The sequence below is a fragment of the Canis aureus genome, chromosome 24 (genome assembly GCF_053574225.1).
Source record: "Canis aureus isolate CA01 chromosome 24, VMU_Caureus_v.1.0, whole genome shotgun sequence".
Classification (NCBI taxonomy): Eukaryota; Metazoa; Chordata; class Mammalia; order Carnivora; family Canidae; genus Canis; species Canis aureus.
Genome location: NC_135634.1, coordinates 23,615,657 through 23,638,215, shown reverse-complemented (window position 1 = coordinate 23,638,215; position 22,559 = coordinate 23,615,657). Strand labels below are relative to the sequence as shown.

The following is a 22,559-nucleotide window of genomic DNA, read 5'->3' as shown; positions in this document are numbered from 1 at the left end:
AACTACAAAAACATAGCCCACAGATTAGTCTAGAGGAAAAATAAATTATTATTATTTTTTAAGATTTTATTTATTTATTCATGAGAGACACACAGAGGGAGACAGAGAGAGAGACAGAGACACAGGTAGAAGGAGAAGCAGGCTCCATGCAGGGAGGTCAACTGCTGAGCCACCTGGGCTGCCCGAGAAAAATAAATTAAATGGAGATATATTTCAGCTATAGGAAACTGAGGTAATTTTCCTCAGCATTTCCCACACCTTGTGATACTTTCTCATTTACATGAAGTTGCTAAATTAGAAGAAGTAGAATGCTTTCCATCTAGAGAAGTCGAGAACAGAATTTTGAGTTACTAAAGAGTAGGCTTGATTTAAAGAATCCTGTGTACCAAGATAACTTTTAAAGGTGTGCAAAATATTTGATTAATAGTAGCAAAGCTGCTTAATTTTCAAATGAAATATAATTTTCTGATGAGAGGAAGGAGAATGGTGAGTTTGGTGTTGGTCATTCAAGTACAAGCTTACATTTATTTTTCACCCCAAAGCCCCTTGTTTCAGAGAATATGATTAGGGACCAGAAGGAGAAACGACTTTGCTCTCATCCCCAGGATGAGAGGATAAGAAAGTATCTCTTCTGTGCAAAAGTGAGCGATAGTCATAGGGCAATAAATAAATGAAAACAAAATTCACAAAAGGGAATGCAGAGGATTCAGCACACCTCAGTTTAACAAAAACTGAAGAGAAGGAAGGATTGAAGGCATCCTAATAGAGCCCGGTTAGACGAGGTCTTCCTCAGTCCTCTACAATCCTGGTCGCAATGTAAAGCTCCCGGGTTTTATATGTTTACTTTTTAAACTTTTAAGAATTAGTGGAATCTCTTCAATTATAAACATTTAAAACTGGAACACGTTCAAAATCAAAAGGCAATGACAATTTTTAAATAGTAACATTTTAAGCTTATGTAAAATAATGACACTTTAAACTTAATGGGTATGTTCAAATATATTGACTTTTTCCAGCTTTATTGAGATATAATTGACATGTAACATTGCATAAGTTTTAGGTGTACAATAGTTGACTCGATGCACATATATTGCGAAATGATCACCACAGTCCCATTAGCTAACCTTTCCATCATGTACCATAAATTATAACTTTGTGGTGAGAACTTAAGATTTACTCCCTTAGTAACTTCCAAGTACATAATACAGTATTTTTAACCATAATCACCATTTTGTATCTCAGGTTCCCAGAACTTATTCATCTTTAAACTGTAAGTTTTTACCCTCTGACCAATATCTCTCCTATTCACCCATCTTTCAGCCCTAGTAACCACCATTCTATTCTTTTTATAGGAGTCAAGATTTTTTTAGATTCCACATATAAGTGTCATCATATAGTAGACTCTTGTACAAGATAGGTTTGAAGTAAGTGGGTCTACTTACATGCAGCTTTTTTTGACATAGGACAGGACTATAGATGTGTTTTTTCTCCCTTATGATTACCTTAATAACAGTTTGTCAAATTTATTTTAAGAATACAGTAGATAGGGCAGCCTGGGTGGCTCAGCGGTTCAGTGCCTGTCTTCAGCTCAGGGCGTGATCCTGGAGTTCCAGGATCAAGTGCCACATCGGGATACCTGCATGGAGCCTGCTTCTCCCTCTGCCTGTGTCTCTGTGTGTCTCTCATGAGTAAATGAATAAATCTTTTAAGAAAAAAAAAGAATACAGTATATAATACACATGCCATACAAGCGATGTGTTGTTTATGTTATTAGGAAGGCAGAACTCTGGTCAACAGTAGCCTATTAGTAGTTAAATCTGGGGAGAGTCAAAAGTAATATATGGATGTTCAGCTGTATCGGGGCTCAGCATCCCTAACTTTCACACTGTTGAAGGGTCAACTGTATTTGACTTTCTGTTTGAAATAAAGTTAAACTGTATTTAACTTGATGTTATCTCACTTAGCAGTAGGTCCTCAAGATCCACTCATGTTATCACAAATGGCAGAATTTTCTTCTTTCTTATGGCTGAATAATATTCCACTGTGTGTATATATTATTTTTATACCATGCCTTCTTTATGCATTCATCTACAGATGGACACTTAGGCTATTTCTATAACTTTGTTATTATGAGTAATGCTACATAAACATGGAGTGCAGATACTCTTTGAGACCCTAACTTCCTTTCCTTTAGCTATATGCCCAGAAATAGGATGCTGGATCATATAATAGTTATATTTTTAATTTTCTGAGGAAACTCCACACTGTTTTCTGTAGTGGATACACCAGTATACATTCTCACCAACAGTGCACAAAGCTTCCCATTTTTCCACCTCGCCAATACTTGTTAACTTTTTTAATGACAGCCATTCTAAAAGGTATGTGGTAATATCTCACTGGCTTTGATTTGCATTTCCCTGAGGATTAGTGGTGTTGAGGACCTTTTCATATACCACTTGGCCACTTAGGTGTCGGTGTCTTCTTTGAAATGTCTATTGAGTTCCTCTGCCTATTTTTTAACTGTTTGCTTTTTGCTTTTGAGTTATATAAATATTTTATATACTCTAGATATTAACCCTTTACAGATAAATGGTTTGCAAATATTTTCTCCCATTCATTTCTTGATCATTTCTTTTCCTTTTCAGAAATTTCAATTTGATATAGTCTGCCTTGTTTATTTTTTATTGTATTGCAGGTCATATTTTAAAAAATCACTGCTATGATCCAAGTCAAGGAAACATTTTTCTTGTTTCCTTCTAGGAGTTTTATGGTTTCAGGTCTTACATTTAAGTCTTCAATCCATTTCAAATTCATTTTTGCAAGTGGTGTAAAAGAGGGGTCCGATTTTTTCTTCTGCATGTGATAATACAGTTTTCCCAACACCACTTATTGAAGAGACTATCCTTTCCCCCCATTAAGTATCAGGCTCCCTTGTCAAATACTAGTTGACTGTGTATGTGAATATTTATTTCTGAGCTTTCAATTCTGTTCCATTGGTCTATGGATCTATTTTTATGCCAGTAGCATACTGTTTTTATTATTATAGTTTTGTAGCATAGATTAAAAACAGGAAGTGTGATGACTCCAGTTTTGCTCCTATTTTGGATTTTTTGTGGTTCCCTGCCAATTGTAGGATTTTCCTCACCTATTTCTGTGAGAAATGCCTCAGAATTGTTATAAAAATCTGTTTGAATCCATAGATTGCTTTGAGTACTGTGTACATTTTAACAATATTAATTCTGCCAATCCATGAACATTTGTGTCTTCACTTTCTTTCGTCAAAGCTTGTAGCATTCATTGTACAGATTTCTCACTTCCTTACTTAAACACATTCCTAAGTATTTTATTATTTTTATGCCACTCTGAAACAGATTTTCTTTATGTCTTTTTATCATATTTCACTGTGAACTTATGGAAATGCAACTGACTTATGTGTTGATTTTATATCCTACAACCACTAAATTCACTGATCAGTTCTAACAGTTCTTTGGTAGAGTCTACAATTTTCTTTCTAGAAGATCATATCATCTATGAACAGAGGCAATTTTCTTTCTTCTTTTCTGAGTTGGATGCCTTTTCCATCTTTTTCTTGCCTAATTATTCTGTCAAGGACTTCCAGAAGTGTGGTGAGAGTGAGTACCCTTGTCTTGTTCCTGATCTTAGAGGAAAAGCCTTCAGCCTTGCACTACTGAGTAGGATGGTGGCTAGGGCTTGTCACATATGCCTATTGTGTTAAGGTATGTTTCTTTTATACCAAATTTGTTGAGTGTTTTCATCATGAAAGGATGCTATATATTTTGTCATATGCTTCTTTTTCATCTACTGAAATAATTAAACAATTTTTATCTTTCATTATATTAATATAGTGTATCACATTTCTTGATTTGCATATATTGAACCATCCTTATTTTCCAGGGATAAATTCCACTTGCTCATCATGCATGAATCTTTTTACTGTACTGTCGAGTTTGGTTTGCTAATGTTTGTTGAGAATTTTTGCATCTATATTCATCAGAGATACTGGTCTGTATCCTTCTTTTCTTGTCATTTCCTTGTCTGGCCTTAGTATTGATAATGCTGATCTTAAAAAACGAATTTGGAAGTGTTCCTTCCTCTTGCAATTTATTGAAAGTTTCAGAAAGATTGATTTCAATTCTTGTTTAAATGTTTGGTAGAGGGCAGCCCAGGTGGATCAGCAGTTTAGCGCCACCTTCAGCCCAGGGTGTGATCCTGGAGACCCAGGATCAAGTCCCACGTCAGGCTTCCTGCATGGAGCCTGTTTCTCCCTCTGCCTGTGTGTCTGCCTCTCTCTCTCTCTGTGTCTCTCATGAATGAATAAATAAATAAAATCTTTTAAAAATAAATAAATGAGTGTTTGGTAGAACTCATTAGCAAAATCATTTAATCCTGAACATGTCTTTATTGCGAGGTTTCTGATTATTCAATCTCCTTACTTGTTACCAGTCTGTTCAAACTTTCTATTTCTTCATGATTCTGTCTTGAACTACATGTTTCTAGCAATTTATCCTTTTCTTCCAGGTTATCCTTTCTGTTGGCATATATGGATGTTCATAGTAATCTCTTATGATCCTTTCTATTTCTGGGGTATCAGTTGTAATCGACCCTCTTTCATTTCTGATTTTATTTTTGAAATTTCTTTTATCTTAGTATAGCTAAAAGTGGCAATTTTTGTTATTTTTCAAAAACCAGTTCATAGTTACCTTGATTTTTTTTTTTATCCATTTTTCTGGTCTCTCATTTTTTTCCTCTTTTGTTATTTCTTTCCTTCTGCTAATGTTGCACTAAGTTTGTTCTTTTTCTAGTTCTTTGAAACCTAAAGTTGGGTTATCAATTTGAGATCTTTCTATTTTCTTTACATAACCATTTCTCACCATAATCTTTTCTCTTAGAGATGCTTTGCATCATCCTAGATTGTGATATGTCATGTTTCCATTTTTGTTTGTTTCAAAATATTTTTTATTTCCTTTTTGATTTCTTCTGTGACCCACTGGTTGTTCAGTAGTATCTTAAGTTCTGATATAACTGTAAAATTTCCAGTTTCTCTGCTGTTACTTATTTCTAGTTGTGTACCACTGTGTTCACAAACTACACCCGGTATTATTTCAGTTTTCTTAAATTTGCTAAGACTATTTTTAACTTATCATATGATCTGTTCTAAGGGATGTTCTGCGTGCACTTGAGAAGAAATGTATTCTACTGCTGTTGGATGAAATGCTCTGTAAATATTGGTTAGTTCTACTTGGTCTAACATATGATTTGAGTCCATGGCTTTCTTGCTGATTTTCTGTCTGGATGATTCATTCACTGTTGAAAGTGGGATACTGAAGTTCACTATTATTATTATATTGTTGTTTATCACTCCCTTCTGATCTGATAAAGTTTGTTTATATGTTTAGGTAATCTGATGTTAGGCGCATGTATATTTATAATTGTTAATCTTTTTTATTAATTGACCCCCCATTATCATGATATAATGGCCTTATCTCCAGTTCCCATTTTTTATTTAAAACCTATTTTGTGTGATATAAGCAGAGTTACCTTGGCTCTCTTTTGGTTTCTACTTGCAAGAAATCTCTTTCCATCTCTTCACTTTGAGCCTATGTGTGTACATAAAGTTAAAGTGAGTCTTCTAGGCAGCATATAGTTGGGTCTTTTTTTTTTTTTTTTTTTTTTTTTAAACGAGCCAGCCAGCCAGCCAGCCACTCTATGTCTTCTGGTTGGGTAACTCAATCCATTCATATTTAAAATAAGTATTAATAATGCTTACCAATGCCATTTTTATTTCTTTCTGGCTGTTTTATAGGTCACTTGTACCTTTATTCTATTCTTGCTGCCCTCCTTTGTGAACTGATAGATTTCTGTAGTGGTATGTGTTGGTTTCCTCCTTATCTTTGTGAATTTACTTATTACTTTTTTTTTTAAAGATTTTGTTTATTCATTCATGAGAGGCACAGAGAGAGAGAGAAAGATAGAGACACAGGCAGAGGGAGAAGCAGGCTCTAGGCAGGGAGCCTGATGTGGAACTCGATCCCGGGTCTCCAGGACCATAGCCTGGGACAAAGGTGGCCTAAACCACTGAGCCACTCGGGCTGCCCAACTTATTACGTTTTTGTACGTGGTTACCATGATGCTCAGATAAAATATCTCACAGATATAACAGTCTATTTCATTCTGATAACTTTGGTCATACACAAAAACTCTACCATTTTACTCCCCATATGTTTTGATGACACAATTTTTATATTGTGTATCCATTCACAAATTGCTGTAGCTATTTTTAATATATTTATCCTTTAACATTTATACTAGTTCAGTAAAGAATCGCCATATTAGAGTATTAGAGCGTTCTGAATATGATTATAAACTTAACTATACCTGTTGTGTGTGTCTGTGTGTGTGTGTGTATATATATATATATATATATATATATATACTTTTTTAAAAGATTTTATTTATTTATTCATGAGAGACACAGAGAGAGGCAGACACACAAGCAGAGGGAGAAGCAGGCTTCATGCAGGGAGCCTGATGTGGGACTCGATCCCGGGACTCCAGGATCACGTCCTGGACCGAAGGCACGTGCTAAACCACTGAGCCACTAAGGGATCCCCTGCTATATATTTTCATGTTACCAATTAGCATCTTTTCATTTCTGCTTAAAGAATTTCTTTCAGCATTTCTTGTAAGAAAGGACTAGTGGCAATAAACTCCCTTGGCTTTTGTTTGGGAAAGTCTTTATTTCACCTTCTTTTCTTTTCTTTTCTTCTTTTCTTTTCTTTAATTTGAGACACAGAGAGAGATAGAGTGTGCGTACATGTGCATGTGCAGGTGGAAGGGCAGAGAAGGAGGGAAAGGAAGAGGGAAAGAATCCCAAGCAGAGTGTGGAGTCCTGTGGAGCCCTGTAGGGGTTTGATCTCACAACCCTGAGATCATGACCTGAGCCTAAACCAACAGTCAGAAGCTGAATCAACTGAGCCACCCAGGTGCCTCTCATCTTCATTTCTAAAGGACAACTTTGCTGGGCGAAGTATTGTTGGCTCACAGCTTCTTTATTTTAGTCAAATATATTATCCCACTCTCTCAGCCCATGAGATCTTTGCTGAGAAATCCATTGATAGCCTCATGGAAGGATCCCTATAGGAAAGCTGTTTTTGTTTTGCTTTGTTTCGTTTGCTTTCACTACTTTTAAAATTCTATTTTCCTCTTTGATTTTTAGACAGTTTCTGTCTTTGATTTTAGACAGTCTTATTACGTATCTTAAGGAAGATGTTTGGGAGGAAATTTGGGGGTGACCTATTAGTTTCATAAACATATACCAAAATCTCTCCCCAGATTTGGGAAGTTCTCAGCCATTATTTCTTTAAACAAACTTCTATTTCTGGGACTTCAACATTGTTTCTCTTAATGATGTACCATAAATCCCATAGATTTTCTTCATTCCTTTTCTTTTTTTTTCATTCTTTTTTTGTTTTTTGTTTTTCTTCTTGCTCATTTGAATAACCTTAATTGATCTGTCTTAAAGCTTACTGACTCTTCTGTTTGGTTAAGTCTGACTGAAGCACTGTATTTAATATTTCAGTTCAGTCACTTAATTCTTCAGTTCCAAAATTTCTGTTTTTTTTTTTTTTTTCATCTCTTGGAGACTTCTTCTGATATCATTAAATTGTTTATGTGTGTTCTCTTATAGCTCTCTGAACAACTTTAGAATAATTATCTTGAATTCTTTCCCAGGCAATTCCTTAATCTCTATTTTGGGGGTGGGTCCAGTTCCTGGAGGTTTACTGTACTTTGGTGAATAAAACTCACCAGGTTTTAGACACAAGTTTAGGACCCCCAGATTGACAGAGATTTTTTCTGCCATTCCCAAGTGTTGAGAACATATTGGTTCATGATAAAAATATGTTATTTTTCTTCCAAAGCTGCCATACCCAATTGGAATTTTCATATGCTTAGCATACAGAATAACAAGTGAATTACCATGCGCTATGTGCTGTGATCTGGGAAGTACTGAGAACACACAGAAGGACATTTAATTCAAATTTGTAGAAACAGGAATAAACACTTTGAAATGAGAAATTTTTGAGATTAAAGCCTAAAGTTAAATAAGGAGATTAAAAAGGTACAGGGTAGGCAAAGTGAAAACCCTCAATTATAGACTGAGGAAATGACAGAATTTCACTATTAATAAGACAAAAGTCTGAGAGTTATTAGATGTTCGAAAGGCAAATGGAGCCAGTATCATAATACATGACTTTGTTAATTCTACTAATAAACACTAAATGCTAATTTTCTGCTAAGTCATAGTAAAGACCGTGGATAATGTACAAAGATTTGTGTTGGATCCACATACAATTTTAAGCAGAGAAGTGACATGATGCGATTTGCTATTTGTTTTTAAACATCACCATGACTACTATGTGGGGAAAAGATCAATAAAAAACAGTAATAGCAAGCTGTGCATAGATGCAAGAGAAAGATAACAGTGGTCTGACTTACACTTGGGGCAGTGGCTATGGGAACAGTAGAGATTTTAAGTTATTTTGTAAGCAGAATGGAAAATGTGAGTAGAAAGAGGATGTGGAAAGTGAGAAAGTATAGAATCACTGAACACTTCCGGGTTCCTGACTGGAATTTGAGAGAGGAGTGGTTCTGTCTCCTGAGAAAAGAACGATTGTTCTGATTTTTATTTTGCAGATTATTCTGGCATTTTAAAATATATTTATTATAGAAGATGAACTTGAGAGCTTTTAGTCAGTTGGATTAAAAACATTTAATTTTAGGGCATGAATTTAGACCAATAGTCAGAATCAACATTTGACATTTATGAGATCTTCCCATCCAGGGAAATATTGTATCTCTAAATGGTATGCTTTATTTCGTTTATAGTTTCTTTGATTTCTCTCTACAGTTTTATGGTTTTCATGATCTAGGTCCTATTCATTTTTCAAAGTTTATTATATCTTATATATTAAAAAAGCATTTTACTAAGAGTATTTTCTTAAATGTTATAACTAGTACTTCTTAGTTTATAAAAAATTAATGATGTTATTTTATTTATTTTGTAAATGACTACAAATGTAACATTAAAAAATAATTTTAGTTGAATATTTCTGGCTTTTCTATCTAGCAGATGACCATCTGAAAGGGAAAAACTTTCTTCTGAGGTCGTTGTACACTCTGATTTTGTGTTTCAAACTGTATTGTTTATCTCTGTCAAACAAATGTTAAATAATAGTGGTTATACCTAGGTTGTAAATATCCTTTCTTCTCATTCCAATGATCTGATCATATGTTTGCAATAATACTGACTCTTGAATCATAAAAGGTGTCATCCCTAAAAAGTAGTCTTCTGTTTCAAATTAAAAAAAAAAATTCATTGGTTAATTGGTTTGAATTTTATTAACTACTGTATGGGATCTATTAAACAGATCATGTGATAAAACATGTTATCCAATTACATGGTTCTAAATACCACAATATTATCTGATACTCTTTTAAATTAAGGGCTGCATTGTATTAACTGATATTTAGTTTATGATGCTTGATTATCCTTTTATAAAAAGTACTACTTCTTTGTTGAGGGTGTTAGTTTGGTGAGAGGACAGCCTTCATTATATTAACATCAGAATTATGTTGGCTCTTCATAATAAATTAGTATTGAAACTGTCAAATTATTTAGCGGTTTATTTTTTACATGTAAGTTTATTTTTTATATTTCAGTTTGAACATTATCATGAAAATGCTTGATTTCAGCAAGAGAGTTCTAAGACTAACTTTTTAGTTTAATTCTGTGTATTGAATTTTGGTCTTCTTAAAAACATGGACATACTGCTTTTATTTTCTTTTGGCATCTAATGTTTAAGAGACAAAGTCAGACACAATCCAGATTTGTGTTTTGAAAATTGGATCTTCCCATCTCTGTTTTGGTGCATATAAAAAAATTCATTTTTCTTTGAAATGCAATGCACTCTCTAAAATGTCCAAATGTCTTGATAGCTGATAAAATCAAAAGATGTAGATTGTTTTTAGCCTTAAAAACTGTTACTCCCCACCTACTTTAATATTCTTCCTGTTACAGTAATTCGGGTTTTCTTTTCAGAAAAGTAAATTATATAGATGGATGTAATCAGCATTTTGTAAACTTGAAATCTATCATTTTCTCCCTGATCAATTAAAAGTTTTTATTATTTTTCTTTACCATCTAGGACATTCTTTTAAGCCTGTCTCACAAATTCCTACCACTTTTTCCATGTTGCTTCCCATATCATCTATTTCTGCTCACCTTTCTGCTAGTATGTGTTTGTATGTCTGCCTTTTATTTATTTCACAATTCATTTCTTGATTCACAGAAACTGGATTCTTGAAATTTATCAAGAGGATAGGCCAGCAGTCATCTAACATTCACTTTTATTTCTAAAATTAAATCATTTTCACAATGATGTATTATTTCCCATTCTATGTTTATTATTATTGGTGTTGTTGTAATTGCTGTTGTTATTACTGGCTTTCATTTTCTTAATTTTTAAAGCGTTTTATTTTACTTAATTCTCTTTGAATGGTTAGAATCTTGTTTAGATAAATTTAGTATATTTCAAAAAAAAAAAAAGATAAATTTAGTATATTTTATATAAGTCCAGTTAGTGGATTTTTTAATCTCTTGTATCTTCACTGGGATTTTGATAAAACAGGAGGAAGCAACACAAATGCCTTTAGGACCCTGCAGGTAATTTAAACTATGAGGTGGATTGGGTGGAAAATATTAATTAAAAATCCTGTTTTAAAAATAAAACTGAAAAAAAATTATATTAAATTAGATTAAAAATAAAAATAAAGCTGAAATCTAGACCTATTAGGAATAATATATACCAAATATATTATACTCAATGCATCCTAAGTGAACTAGGTTTACTATAATTTGAAGTTTTGTATGGTGTGACTACAAAGAGTTGGTGGTAATATATAGCTTTCGGTATTATTTTGTTACATTATAGCCTACCTTATTTAATATATATATGTAATGTGAAACAAAATTATGACTGATAGCATCCTTTAATATCTAATTTCTGTCAATTCCTGAATATATAATCTCTATACCTCATATTTGAACATATTTACCATATATGGATAACCTGGCATTTCCTTAATTTCTTTTCCTCAAAAATAATCATGAATATATGGATTAGAAGGACTCTCACAGTTTGATGACATTTGAAACCTAAGTTTGTGATTTAAACATAGGAATTATTCAGTCAATAATTATTTCCTTTAGAGATATGATAAAAGTAATAATTATGAAGAATACTTAAATAATTGTAAATTTGAACAAATAATTATCAACAAAACTTAACACATGGAAGACACTTAGGTGCTTTATCCTAGAAATAAAATACTCATTTTCACAAGTGCATCATTATTTAATGTATGCACTTTGTCCTACTAAGAATTTTCACTTTGGAGGACTTGATGTGTAAATTTAATAATTTCTTTAAACTAATGATGAATATTATGCTCACTGTTAAATTTAATAATCTATTAAAGCTTTTACAGAAACTTTAGAACTAATGTAACATGTTACTTTGCTCCTGAATTGCAGAAGATGAAACAGATTACCGAGAATGTAATGAAAGCAAGAAAAAAAGTTTGAAGGCAAAAACAGAGGCAGAATACCTCAGTTATTTGAAAAAAAGCAGGGAGGTAATTACCAAGAATACATGAACGGAAGTTAACTTCTTTCAGAAATTCTAGATCCTTCTATATTTATAAAAATACCACCTATCTAGTCTTTATATAAAATAATAGAAAACCATATAGGTAGCTTAAAGTTGAACACACAGGTCTTCAATAAATTGCCAAAAGGCAATTGACAATGATCATAATAAGCTATGTTTATTGATTAGTTGTTCTGCAGCTGGCCTAAGTAAAGAAGAATTCTCCATATTTATCACCACTGTTCATTCTAGTGCCTTACAACAATTTCAGGGATGATATTTCATTCGATTTTTCAAATGATTGGTATTTCACTGAACTTCAAGCCTCCCCTGAACTCAACCTATGATCCAATGATAGGAAGTTTTAAGAGAACCAGATGCCTAGCTTTCCTAGTTACAAAATTCTTTCAAATGACATATTATGCCATATTTCTATTGCGAAATATATTTTTCTGGTCTTTACAATATGGATTTTTTGACAACATCACTTCACTTAGAATCAAGATTTTAATTCATCCAGTCATAGTGAATCTAAGAAAAACTCAGATAATTTCTGGATTTATAGAACCAAATGACATTCATATGTTTAAGACCTTTTAAGTTACCATACTTGTTTAATTGACTCATTCATACCATTGATGAAATAAGTCAACAATGGTTAAGAACAAAAGATTCAGTATTATTTACCAAAATCAAGATGTTTAAAATTTCATTATTATATAGAGTGTGACATTCTTTACAAAATGCTATTGTTCTTTTAACAAAGCAAGATTTCAATATATTAAGTCATTTACATTGAGAAATTCTTGGTCTAGTGTACTAATCTTATTTCTTCTTAAGTAAAATGTTAATTTCTGCTTATTTATATCCTCAAATGTAATAATTAAAATATATTTTCCTAATTCTCAAAAAATATGTTTTAGACATCCTGAATTTAAATAAATTAAAATGCATTTGGGATATTTCAGACTTTGAATGTATTTATTAATAAGCAATTAATCAGATGCTCACTTCACACTGAAATTTTGTTTTTCTAAGCATCAAGTCCCATCCAAAATCAATAGCATGCTAATGCTTTTCCCTATAAAGTGAAAAATTAAACCCAAAGAAAAATCACCTTCATTTGTATTCTCTTCTTCAATAATTCCACATATGGATATGCTAATAATGGAATATGACATTTAAAAAATTACCTCTCAAATAAAATTCTAATTTGTCTCTGTAGACCTCTGACTGTTAAATAAATCACCATTGTATAACATCAGTGAATCGCAATGGACAAATCTAGTCTGAAATACTGGGTCTGCCCAGTATTACTTACTTTCTGAGTTATTATTAACATTTTCTTTACCTACTGTTTACCTAGTATTTCTCAAATCTACAGTGGGGAATATACCACCTACCACATAATGACATTTGAAAGAATGTATGAAATAATTAAAACCAAACATCTAAGAAAGTTGATCATACTAAACACTCATAAGTAGTCAGGAGCCATTACTGGTGGCTGGTGCTAGTGGTTAAATAATAGCATCAGACATATAATTTAACTTATTTTATAATATATACTGCAAAAAATACCATCAGAAATATTGTCAATGCTTTTAAATATTTACTAAACATAACCAAATAATATACTCCCCTTTAAAGCTATCATAATTAGTTTGGAAAGCAGATTCACACAGAAATACTTATAGAACATATGAAGTTCTTTGGACAAAATAACAGGATTTAGGTTTGGTGAGAGTGGTCCTGAGTAGCTTCACAAGGGGAAATAGTGCTTTACCTGGGTCTTGAGAACTAAGTAAGTTTTCACCAATAGAAGAGAAATGAAAAGGTATTCCAAGGTAAGAGAAGGGTATGCTTAAATGCATCAAGTTTGAGAAATGGAAGCCACACTGGGTTGCTGTGAACACAGTAAATATCAGGAAAGTGAACGGACACTCAATTGAAAAGGGCTGTAAATGTCAATTAAATTATTTTATTTGACTTCTAATTTTAGCACTAGCAGAATAACTCTTTCTAGACTGGACCTCCCATGGTAAATGACTACAAAACTGGACAATTTATATGGGTGTGACTTTGTAAAAACTGAACAAGAAGCAATGCCACACTGCGGGAAGAAAACTGAGGAGATGAATCTCACCTCTAACCTGGCTTCCTATTGAGGGTATTCTCCAGAAAATGAGATGGTTATCTGCACTCAGTATTACAAAACTGAAGAAGCTTAGACTGGAGTCTGCATCTGAACAAAGAAGTGAAATTTATGGGGCAGGATACTGGAGGAGAACAAGGTGGCCTAGTCTTCATGAAGGTTCCATGAAATGAGAAAAGAACTAGATATGTGCAGAGCAACACTGTGTGACTCCTACCAGAGAATTCTGGAAGTAAGCTGAAAGCTCAATGGTGAAGGTACAAGAGGTTGCTCCAATGAAAGACAATGGAGTGTTGGCTCAGCAGATGGGTGATACCTCAGATGCTCACTTCGATGTCAGAAAAGCCCACAGTTTATGAGAAAAGACTATATTCTGAATAAAGGGCCGCTTCCCAGGACAAGGAGCAAAGCCAAAATAGATCTACCCTAATGAAGAATAAGGCCCAGTATCAAAGGAAAAACACGATCTCCTCATAATTTACCAGACTGGCAGAAAAAAATCAACATTCTGTTAAGGAAATAATATAATTAATACTTGCTACAATGCCATTCCCAATGACCAGTGAAGAGAAATGGAATACATGAATCCAAAATATAACACTTTGGCATTCAGATTATTGTAAGCTTCAGGCATGAAAGACCCAGCAGACTCAAGAAAAACCTTTACCTCTCCTTTAACTGTCTAAAAGAATTTAGACAGAGAGCTTGGCTCAGAATAAAGCTATCTGACCAGAGATAACTTTTATCTGAATGGCCTTCACGCATGTCAGGGAAACATCTAATTACCTAACATCTGCTCTTCTTATTGTCCTGTGAACTACCCTTATCTACTTGAAGCCCTGGGCCCCTATCTTATTCCTTCCTGTAGAATGGCATATAAACTTCAATTATCCGACTTGTTTTTGGGTCTCAGTGTCTTTAGAGATGCCCTGCACAAACATAATTAAATTTGTTTTTCTCCTGTTGTCTGTCCTGCGTTAATTTGGTCATTGGACCAGTCTAAGAATTTAGAAGGGTAGAGCAAAAGTTTTTCCTCCCAACACCAACATATATTTTAAGAAATATTACGTACATAAAGAATCAGCTTCAGTAAGGGGGCTAAGGAATTTTAAGGCAGAGCCTTTTTGCGGTAGTCATTTTCTATTTGGTATATTGATTATTCCAAACTGAGCAAGTATAGAGGAATGATGACTAATGCCAGGTGGCATGGGTGCTTAAACCAAACAGTGGCAACATATATTGCATTCGTTGACTGTAGTTCTTATTCCTTTATAAGATATTTATCTTGTAGACTATTAAAGCCTAATTTTCACCCAGAATATATAATGGATGGAGCAGTAGAAATTGCAAGGTCATAAAATCAAATACGACTTCGTTTAAATACCAGCTGTAATATTTATTAGCCATGTCATATGAAGAAATTAAATTAGCTGATTATCATCTGCCTCATCAGTAAATGGGTCTAATATTGTTTTTGTTGAGAAAAAAATATATGGTAACGTTTGGATAGGGACTGACACATTCTATGTGCCTAATAGTTGGTGAATTTTTGTGACTGCAGATAATTGAATCAAAAATGTTTTCAAACCAGCAGGAAAGGGTTAACTCAGGAGGCCTGAGTTGCTTTAATCCTCCACATCCCAAAGAAAGGCCTGTCTTCAGGGCTGACCCCTGACTAACTTTTTGGATACAATCTCTGAGACCTTGGGATATTATGCCTAATAAGAGTGGTTTTGAATGCCTGAAGCCATGCTGTACCAATCTGACCAGAAAACTTTATCCTAACAATTTGATTTATGGTGGATGAATGCCTATTTCAGTCAGTGTGTGTCAGTAGGGATAGGGAAGAAGGAGTTGCAGAATCGGGGCCAGAGTCTGAATAGCTGAAGTCAATCATGTAGTCACTAAATGCTCAGATGACTGACCCTAAACATAAACTGGGCACAAAGACTTGGTAAGTGTTGACTCAGGTAAGTGATGAAACTTCACACGTGTTGTCATACACCATTGTTGGGAACATTAAGTGAGTTCTTGTGAATTCCACTAGGAGGGGAACCTTGGGAGCTTGGATCTGGTTTCTCCTAGACTGCACCCCATGTGTCTTTTTTCTTTGCCAACTATAATCTGTATCCTTTTTTGTAATAAACTGTTACCATGAGTATAACAGCTTTATCTGAATCCCAGGAATAATCTAGTGGATCTTCAAGACCAAGTGGAGTCTTAAAGAATCCAAAACACATGTTTCTATACCTTCTAGAAGGGACCAAAATGAACACTGCTCAAAGTAGTCCATTCTAGCCATGGATGACTATAGTTCTTAGAAATTTGAAAATTCCAACATGTATTACTGGGGGTATATAGCATTTTATAAAAATTTTTAATGTTCCATTTTCATTTAGATTAAAATGCAAATAATAATATAAAGATATTATAGACTACTTATATATCCACTATATAATCAAGTAGTGTGGTAAAGTATCAGTCCTTTTGTTGGCAATTATGATACCATCTGTTAAAGCTACTAGTACTCTTGTAATACTAGAGAATGGTAAGAATGAAGCATGTAAAGATATAACTGTGTTAAAGACTATCAGATAGGGATCCCTGGGTGGCGCAGCGGTTTAGCGCCTGCCTTTGGCCCAGGGCGCGATCCTGGAGACCCAGGATCGAATCCCACGTCGGGCTCCCGGTGCATGGAGCCTGCTTCTCCCTCTGCCTATGTCTCTGCCTCTCTCTCTCTCTCTCTCTCTCTCTCTCTGTGACTATCATAAATAAATAAAAATTTTTTAAAAATTTTAAAAAAAGAACAAAAGAAAAAAGACTATCAGATATTGGGATTTACTCTGAAAATGAAAGTTCATGAGTAGAACTGAATAATGAAGGGACATATTAGTATTTACATGAAAAAAAATTAAGCTAACAGATGGTATATTTCATATTATAAGTAAAGATGTCATTTGTGCAAAATCTAGTTTTAACATTTTTAATTTTAATAATATTGATATGTTACTCAATATTAATTTATATATTCCTTTGATTTAATAGTTTCATAAAAAGTATAAAGAGTTTATGAGTTTTATAGTTATATACATGTAACAAAAACATGATAAGTTTCAGTCAATATTTAGAAACTGCAAGAATTTCTTTTATGCTCCTAAGGAGAGGTGCATATTTCTGAGTTTCAAGACACTGAAATGGGAAATACATTTGTGCTTGAGAACTTTTTTTAAGATTTTATTTATTTATTTGAGAGAGTGTGTGTGCAAGCATGAGTGGGGGGAGGGGCAGAGGGAGAGGTCAAAGCAGACTCCTACATAGGGAGCCCAAGGCCCAGCTGGATCTCAGGACCCTGAGATCATGACCTGAGCCAAAGGCAGATGTTTAACAAACTGAGCCACCCAAGCACCCCTGTGTTTGAGAATTGTAAAGGAAATATAACTAAAATGTTTAATTTGTAAGTAAATATGTGGATAAATTTTTAGGCATCAAATTATGTTCATAATTCTTTTTTAAGATTTTTTTTAACTTTTAGTTTTTTATTTTGTTTCAGACTGCTGGACGAGGCAACTACATTCTAGCACATCTTCTTAATAATCACTAAACAAATGAAAGACAACTTACTTATATATAAAAAGGCAAGGGAAAAAGGTCATGATTGTCTAACAGGGAATTTGAATCCCCAAATAAATTATCTTACAAAAATATCAAACTTGCTTTTCCACATCTCTACTGTTAAAAATGAAGGGAAAAAATTTCACATTAAAAAAAAAATCTGCAGGCTGGTATAGCAAGTTAAGATAATCATTTTTACATACTAAATAAGTCCTTCAAATAAATATTTTAAACAAATTTAAGTTTTAAAAAAAATAGGTCAAGTATTTACCCTCTATTTGTTTGGTCCACCAGAAGACCATTTATAAAACTGACATTAAACTGGACTGTATGTAGCTCATACCCTATGAGTAGTAACATACATATCACTGAGGCTGGGTATGCACAAGTGCATATTACATATATGTGAATGGCTATTGCTGTACATACTACTTTCATAAGTAGTTCCACCCTGTAAAAATCCTCTAGCCTATCATGAATCAAACCGCAAGGAAAGGAAAAAAGAAAATACTTTGCCTATTATAGACACCTGCTCAGTAATTTTTAAAAACACAAAAATTATCATGCTTTTGGGCCTTAAAGATTACTGAACATGAGATAAAATTCAATACTGCTGACAAATACTTGAATATGGACAGCATATTCACCACTCAGGTGGAGAGCACACAAGTGAATGTATATTATAGAACTCTGGTGTCTCGCTGGTCTCTTCCTACTGTTTGATCCTAGAGTTTTACATGGCCTTGGATCCTTAGAAGATATAAATCTAATCAGATAACGTTAAGTTTTTCTGTTCTAACAATCAACTTTCCAAGAAGTACACAGTGGAAGGATATAGGGCTTTCTGTATCTCCTCATACTTTAAAAGCCAATTTCATTTTTTATCGTGATGCTGATATTTCAATCAACACTATGCTACAAGGAAGGCTGACTATACTACAGTTTTGTCCATAATAGTCAAATCTCTTATTGCTAAAATATTCCAAAATAAATCCAGTAAACCATTTCCACTTCCAATGACTTAACTACGAGATGAATCTAACAGTTTTTTTTTAAACCAATTACAATTAAACTGAGCTGGGGACAGCTACGTTTAAAACTCTGTAAAACCATAGCCAATCACTCAAAAATCTAGAATACCAACACTTTCCATCCAGGATAGAAAAAAGAGCATCCAAAATAAAGAGAACCACAGGACTGCTCAAGCAACCAATCAAAAACCACTTCTCTGTTATTTGAGCTAATAGTTACCCTAAGCTTGAAGTTTCCTCCTTCGTTATTATTGGTGGATCCTAGAGTCACACTTCTATGTCAAATGTGACAATGGACCCAGAAGTAACTGCTGGCAACTGATTAGTCATTTCTTTTCAATTTACAAAAACTGCACCATTTGTACTAATGCACACTGCTTGATCACGCTGCAGAGAATCATATCCATTCTGTTTTTCTGCACACACTCCTATACTGTCTCTTCTGTCTGGCTGTCCCACAGTCTCAACTCTGAATGTCAATGTCTGCCCACAGAAATAAGTTGGAGCACTGGAGTAGAGCACACCCAAGGACTCAGAATCATTCCGGAGGGCTATATTTCTTTGACTACTCAAGCTGTACCCCTCAAAACCAGCTGTCCACTCATGAGGCACCAATGTGGAGTGACCCATCTGGGGGACACTCCAAGGACTCCACTCCTGTCAGCCATCTCCTCGGGCACAAACTCTGAACTGATAATGTTGGGGTCTATGTGCAACACAATGAACTCAGTTTCAGAGCCTACATATACATCTTCAAAATGATTTGAAGTGCATTTGCAGAACTGGAGCCTGTAATCCTGGGCTGTAAAGTCGTCATCCACCTTACACCATCGAACAATGATGCCTCCAGGTTTCTCTATTAGTTCTTCTATCTGTACTGGTGGGCGAGATGCTACCGTTCCATGCTTGAAAATGTGATCTTTCACTATGTTCAGAATTGCGTCATCCAACTGAGCAGACAAACAAGGCACATCAACCAGTAAAGGCACTTCTGGTAAGCTGTCCAACTGAATGTGTGAGGCCTTTTTGGTAGAGTTCCATAGTTTTTCATTCTGTTCTCCTATGCCACCAAGAATGGCAATCTCCCCTTCTTGGACTAAGTCCTCTGCAGTATTAACTTCCATGCTCTATGAGCTTCTGGCAGTCATCTAGAGGTTTAATGGTTTCCTGTTCAATGGTATCCACCTCTTGTGGTTACCTTCGCTCATCCAGAAGCTTCCCAAGAGATCCCTTTAAATCATTAAAATGCTGTTTGAGGACATCTCTTGTCTGTGATGCACTCTCTTTGATCTGCCTCCATGCCTCCTGCAGCCCCTGCAGCCTCTGGCCCAGCGCCCACCGGTAGCTCTGTGCCGCCTCCATACTCTCCTGGGCCTCCGGCAGCAGCAGCTCGGGCTCCAGTTCCATCGCCCCCTCATCTGGCCGCGCAGCCGGCAGCTGTGGGCACAGCTTCCCCACTGTCCCAGGCACTGGCCTTTTTTAAGATTTTACTTATTTATTTGAGAGAGAGCAGGAGTGGGGGTCGGGCAGAGGGAAAGGGAGAAGGACAAACTCCCTGCTGAGTGTGGATCTCTACACCAGGCCAATAGGGGACCCTGACCCCAGGACCCTGAGCTCATGATCTGAGCCGAAGTCAGATGGTTAACGGACTGAGCCACCCAGATGCCCCTGTAAAACTTATTTTAAGTTGCTAAGAGTATTTCAGCAATATCTTTTTAATACTATAGGTCTCAAATCCTTTCATCTGATAAACGTGGATATTAACATATACTTCATAGGATTGCTGTTAGGATTAGTTAGATAATTTATGTAATAAAAATGATCCAAAAAAATCATCCTGGTGCTTGGAATATTATAGGCACAAAAGTCAGTAACTTTTGTTCCCTGATTGCCTCTTCTTTGTGAGAGACCCTAGGATTTCTTGGAATTTTCTACCTCAAAGCTAACTTCAACTATCGATAGAAAAGAATATTCAAGTCTCCTTTAATAGTGGTTCTTAAACTTAATATTATGTAGTAACATATTATTGATAACCCAATAATACATTTTGTTATCTTCACTGAAGATAACTGTCTATGCTTCAAAATGGACATAAAATTGCTCTGATTCATATATTTATATAGGTTTTTGCAATGCAGAATTTGAGAGAAATATACAATAATATATGTATTACTTTCTCATGCCTAAAATTGAACACTGAAAACAAAACATAAACAAATAAAAAACTCAGGTATCTAGCAGTTGAAAGAAAACATGGAAATGTCATGAAAAGACTTCATTACTCAGTTTTCTCTCTTCACATAATTGATGTAAGTGCTTATATTTTTCACAGATCGTATTGAGCAGGCTAAGACATTATCCTGAGCTCTGAACCAGATGGAGCATAGGCATAGTTCATTAATTTCTGATGATTTAGTATAAACGGGGTTCCCCAAGTCTACATAACCTTCCAAAAAATATACATTATTAGTTTCCCCTTCATCTCAAATTAAATGTGACAACTACAAAGTAGCTCATTTGCAACTTACTGTAACTTTAGATTACCAAATAAACAGACTTATCATCAATTTCCAAAATGAGAGTCTCACCAAATTTTGCCATTCTACTTTTATACAGTACCTTACAAAAAAAGATGATTTTCTCTTTATTCCTATAGTGACATCATTAGTCATTTAATTTTTCTCTTATTTTGCTAATATTTATTTATTTTGTTCCAGGACTCACAAGTGGATTAGCCCAACACTAGCTTTCTTGATATTAAACCTTAACATCACTAAAATGATTCTCTGCCTATTGCTGAATCTTATCAGCACACTCCTTATGGCTTTCCTGGGATACAGGGTCAAATTATCTGTGTTAGGACCATCACCAAACATCCCAAACATCTGCTCTTATCCCTGCATTCTTATGAACAGCTTTCCACTATTTTGCTCTTTAAAAATCCCTTCTAATCATTTATTCTACAGCAAACATTTTTCTAGGTAATATCCCACACTGCAATATGTCTCAATATTCTTTCTTAATAAAATACTGAGCAATCAAGGAAAAGACTAGAATTGAAAAAAGATAATTATTAGTGGTTATTATGAAATTAGGGTTTGGTAAAGATATCCTCTGCTGAAAACAGTCAAGTACATAGCTTTTTCACTTTCAAATACACATGACTATGTGTACACAAACATGTTTTTATATACTAACGTTCAATCAGGAGTTTTATAATCTGCAATATGCCTTTACTTTTGTATTGTCATGCATGCATTTATTATTTAACATTAAGGGTCTATATGTGTATGTACACACAGTATCCCCACTAAAAAGTAAACTCCATGAGTATGTTTTTTTTATCTATTCTAATCGCTGCTGTAGCCCTAGAATATATGATTTGCACTCAATAAATATGTCTTTAAAAAAAGAATCGCAATAGTGAATGAGATGAACAGCAACAGACTTTAAGATCTATTATAATGCTACAATAATCATGACAATGTGTACTAACAAAAGAATAGAGAAATCCATTAATGGTACAGAACAGAAATCGCAGGCATACACTGACACAAGTACAGTCACCTGATCTTTGACAAAGGAGCAAAGGCAATCCAAACTCTTTTCCACAAATGGTATTCAAACAAATGCACATCCACATGCAAAAAAAAAAAAAAATCTTGAATACATTTATACCGTTCACAAACTTTAACCATTAACTCAAAATGGATTACAAACCTAAATATAAAATGCAAAAACAATAAAACTCCTATAAAATGACATAAGAGAAAATCTAGGTGACTCTGGGTTTGCTGTTGGTGATTACTTTTTTTGATACAACACCAAAAGCATGAACCATGAAAAAAAATACTGTAAATTGGATGTCATTAAAATTAAAAAATTCTGCCCAAAGAAAGACAAAGAAATAAAAAGAGGGACACTTGGGTGGCTCAGCAGTTAAGCGTCTGTCTTCCTGCTCAGGGCATGATCCTGGGGTTCTGGGATCGAGTCCCACATAGGGCTCCATGCATGGAGCCTGCTTCTCTCTCT

General features: G+C 34.4%; 1 protein-coding gene and 1 pseudogene across 1 annotated transcript in view; both read right to left on the bottom strand.

Annotated features, from left to right (window-relative positions):
- GALNTL6 (polypeptide N-acetylgalactosaminyltransferase like 6) overlaps positions 1-22,559 on the bottom strand; it is a 1,162,298-nt gene that overhangs the window by 1,084,771 nt on the left and 54,968 nt on the right. The gene's annotated exons all lie outside the window — the stretch shown is intronic.
- On the bottom strand, positions 18,578-19,937 carry LOC144296479 (cytokine receptor-like factor 3 pseudogene; annotated as a pseudogene).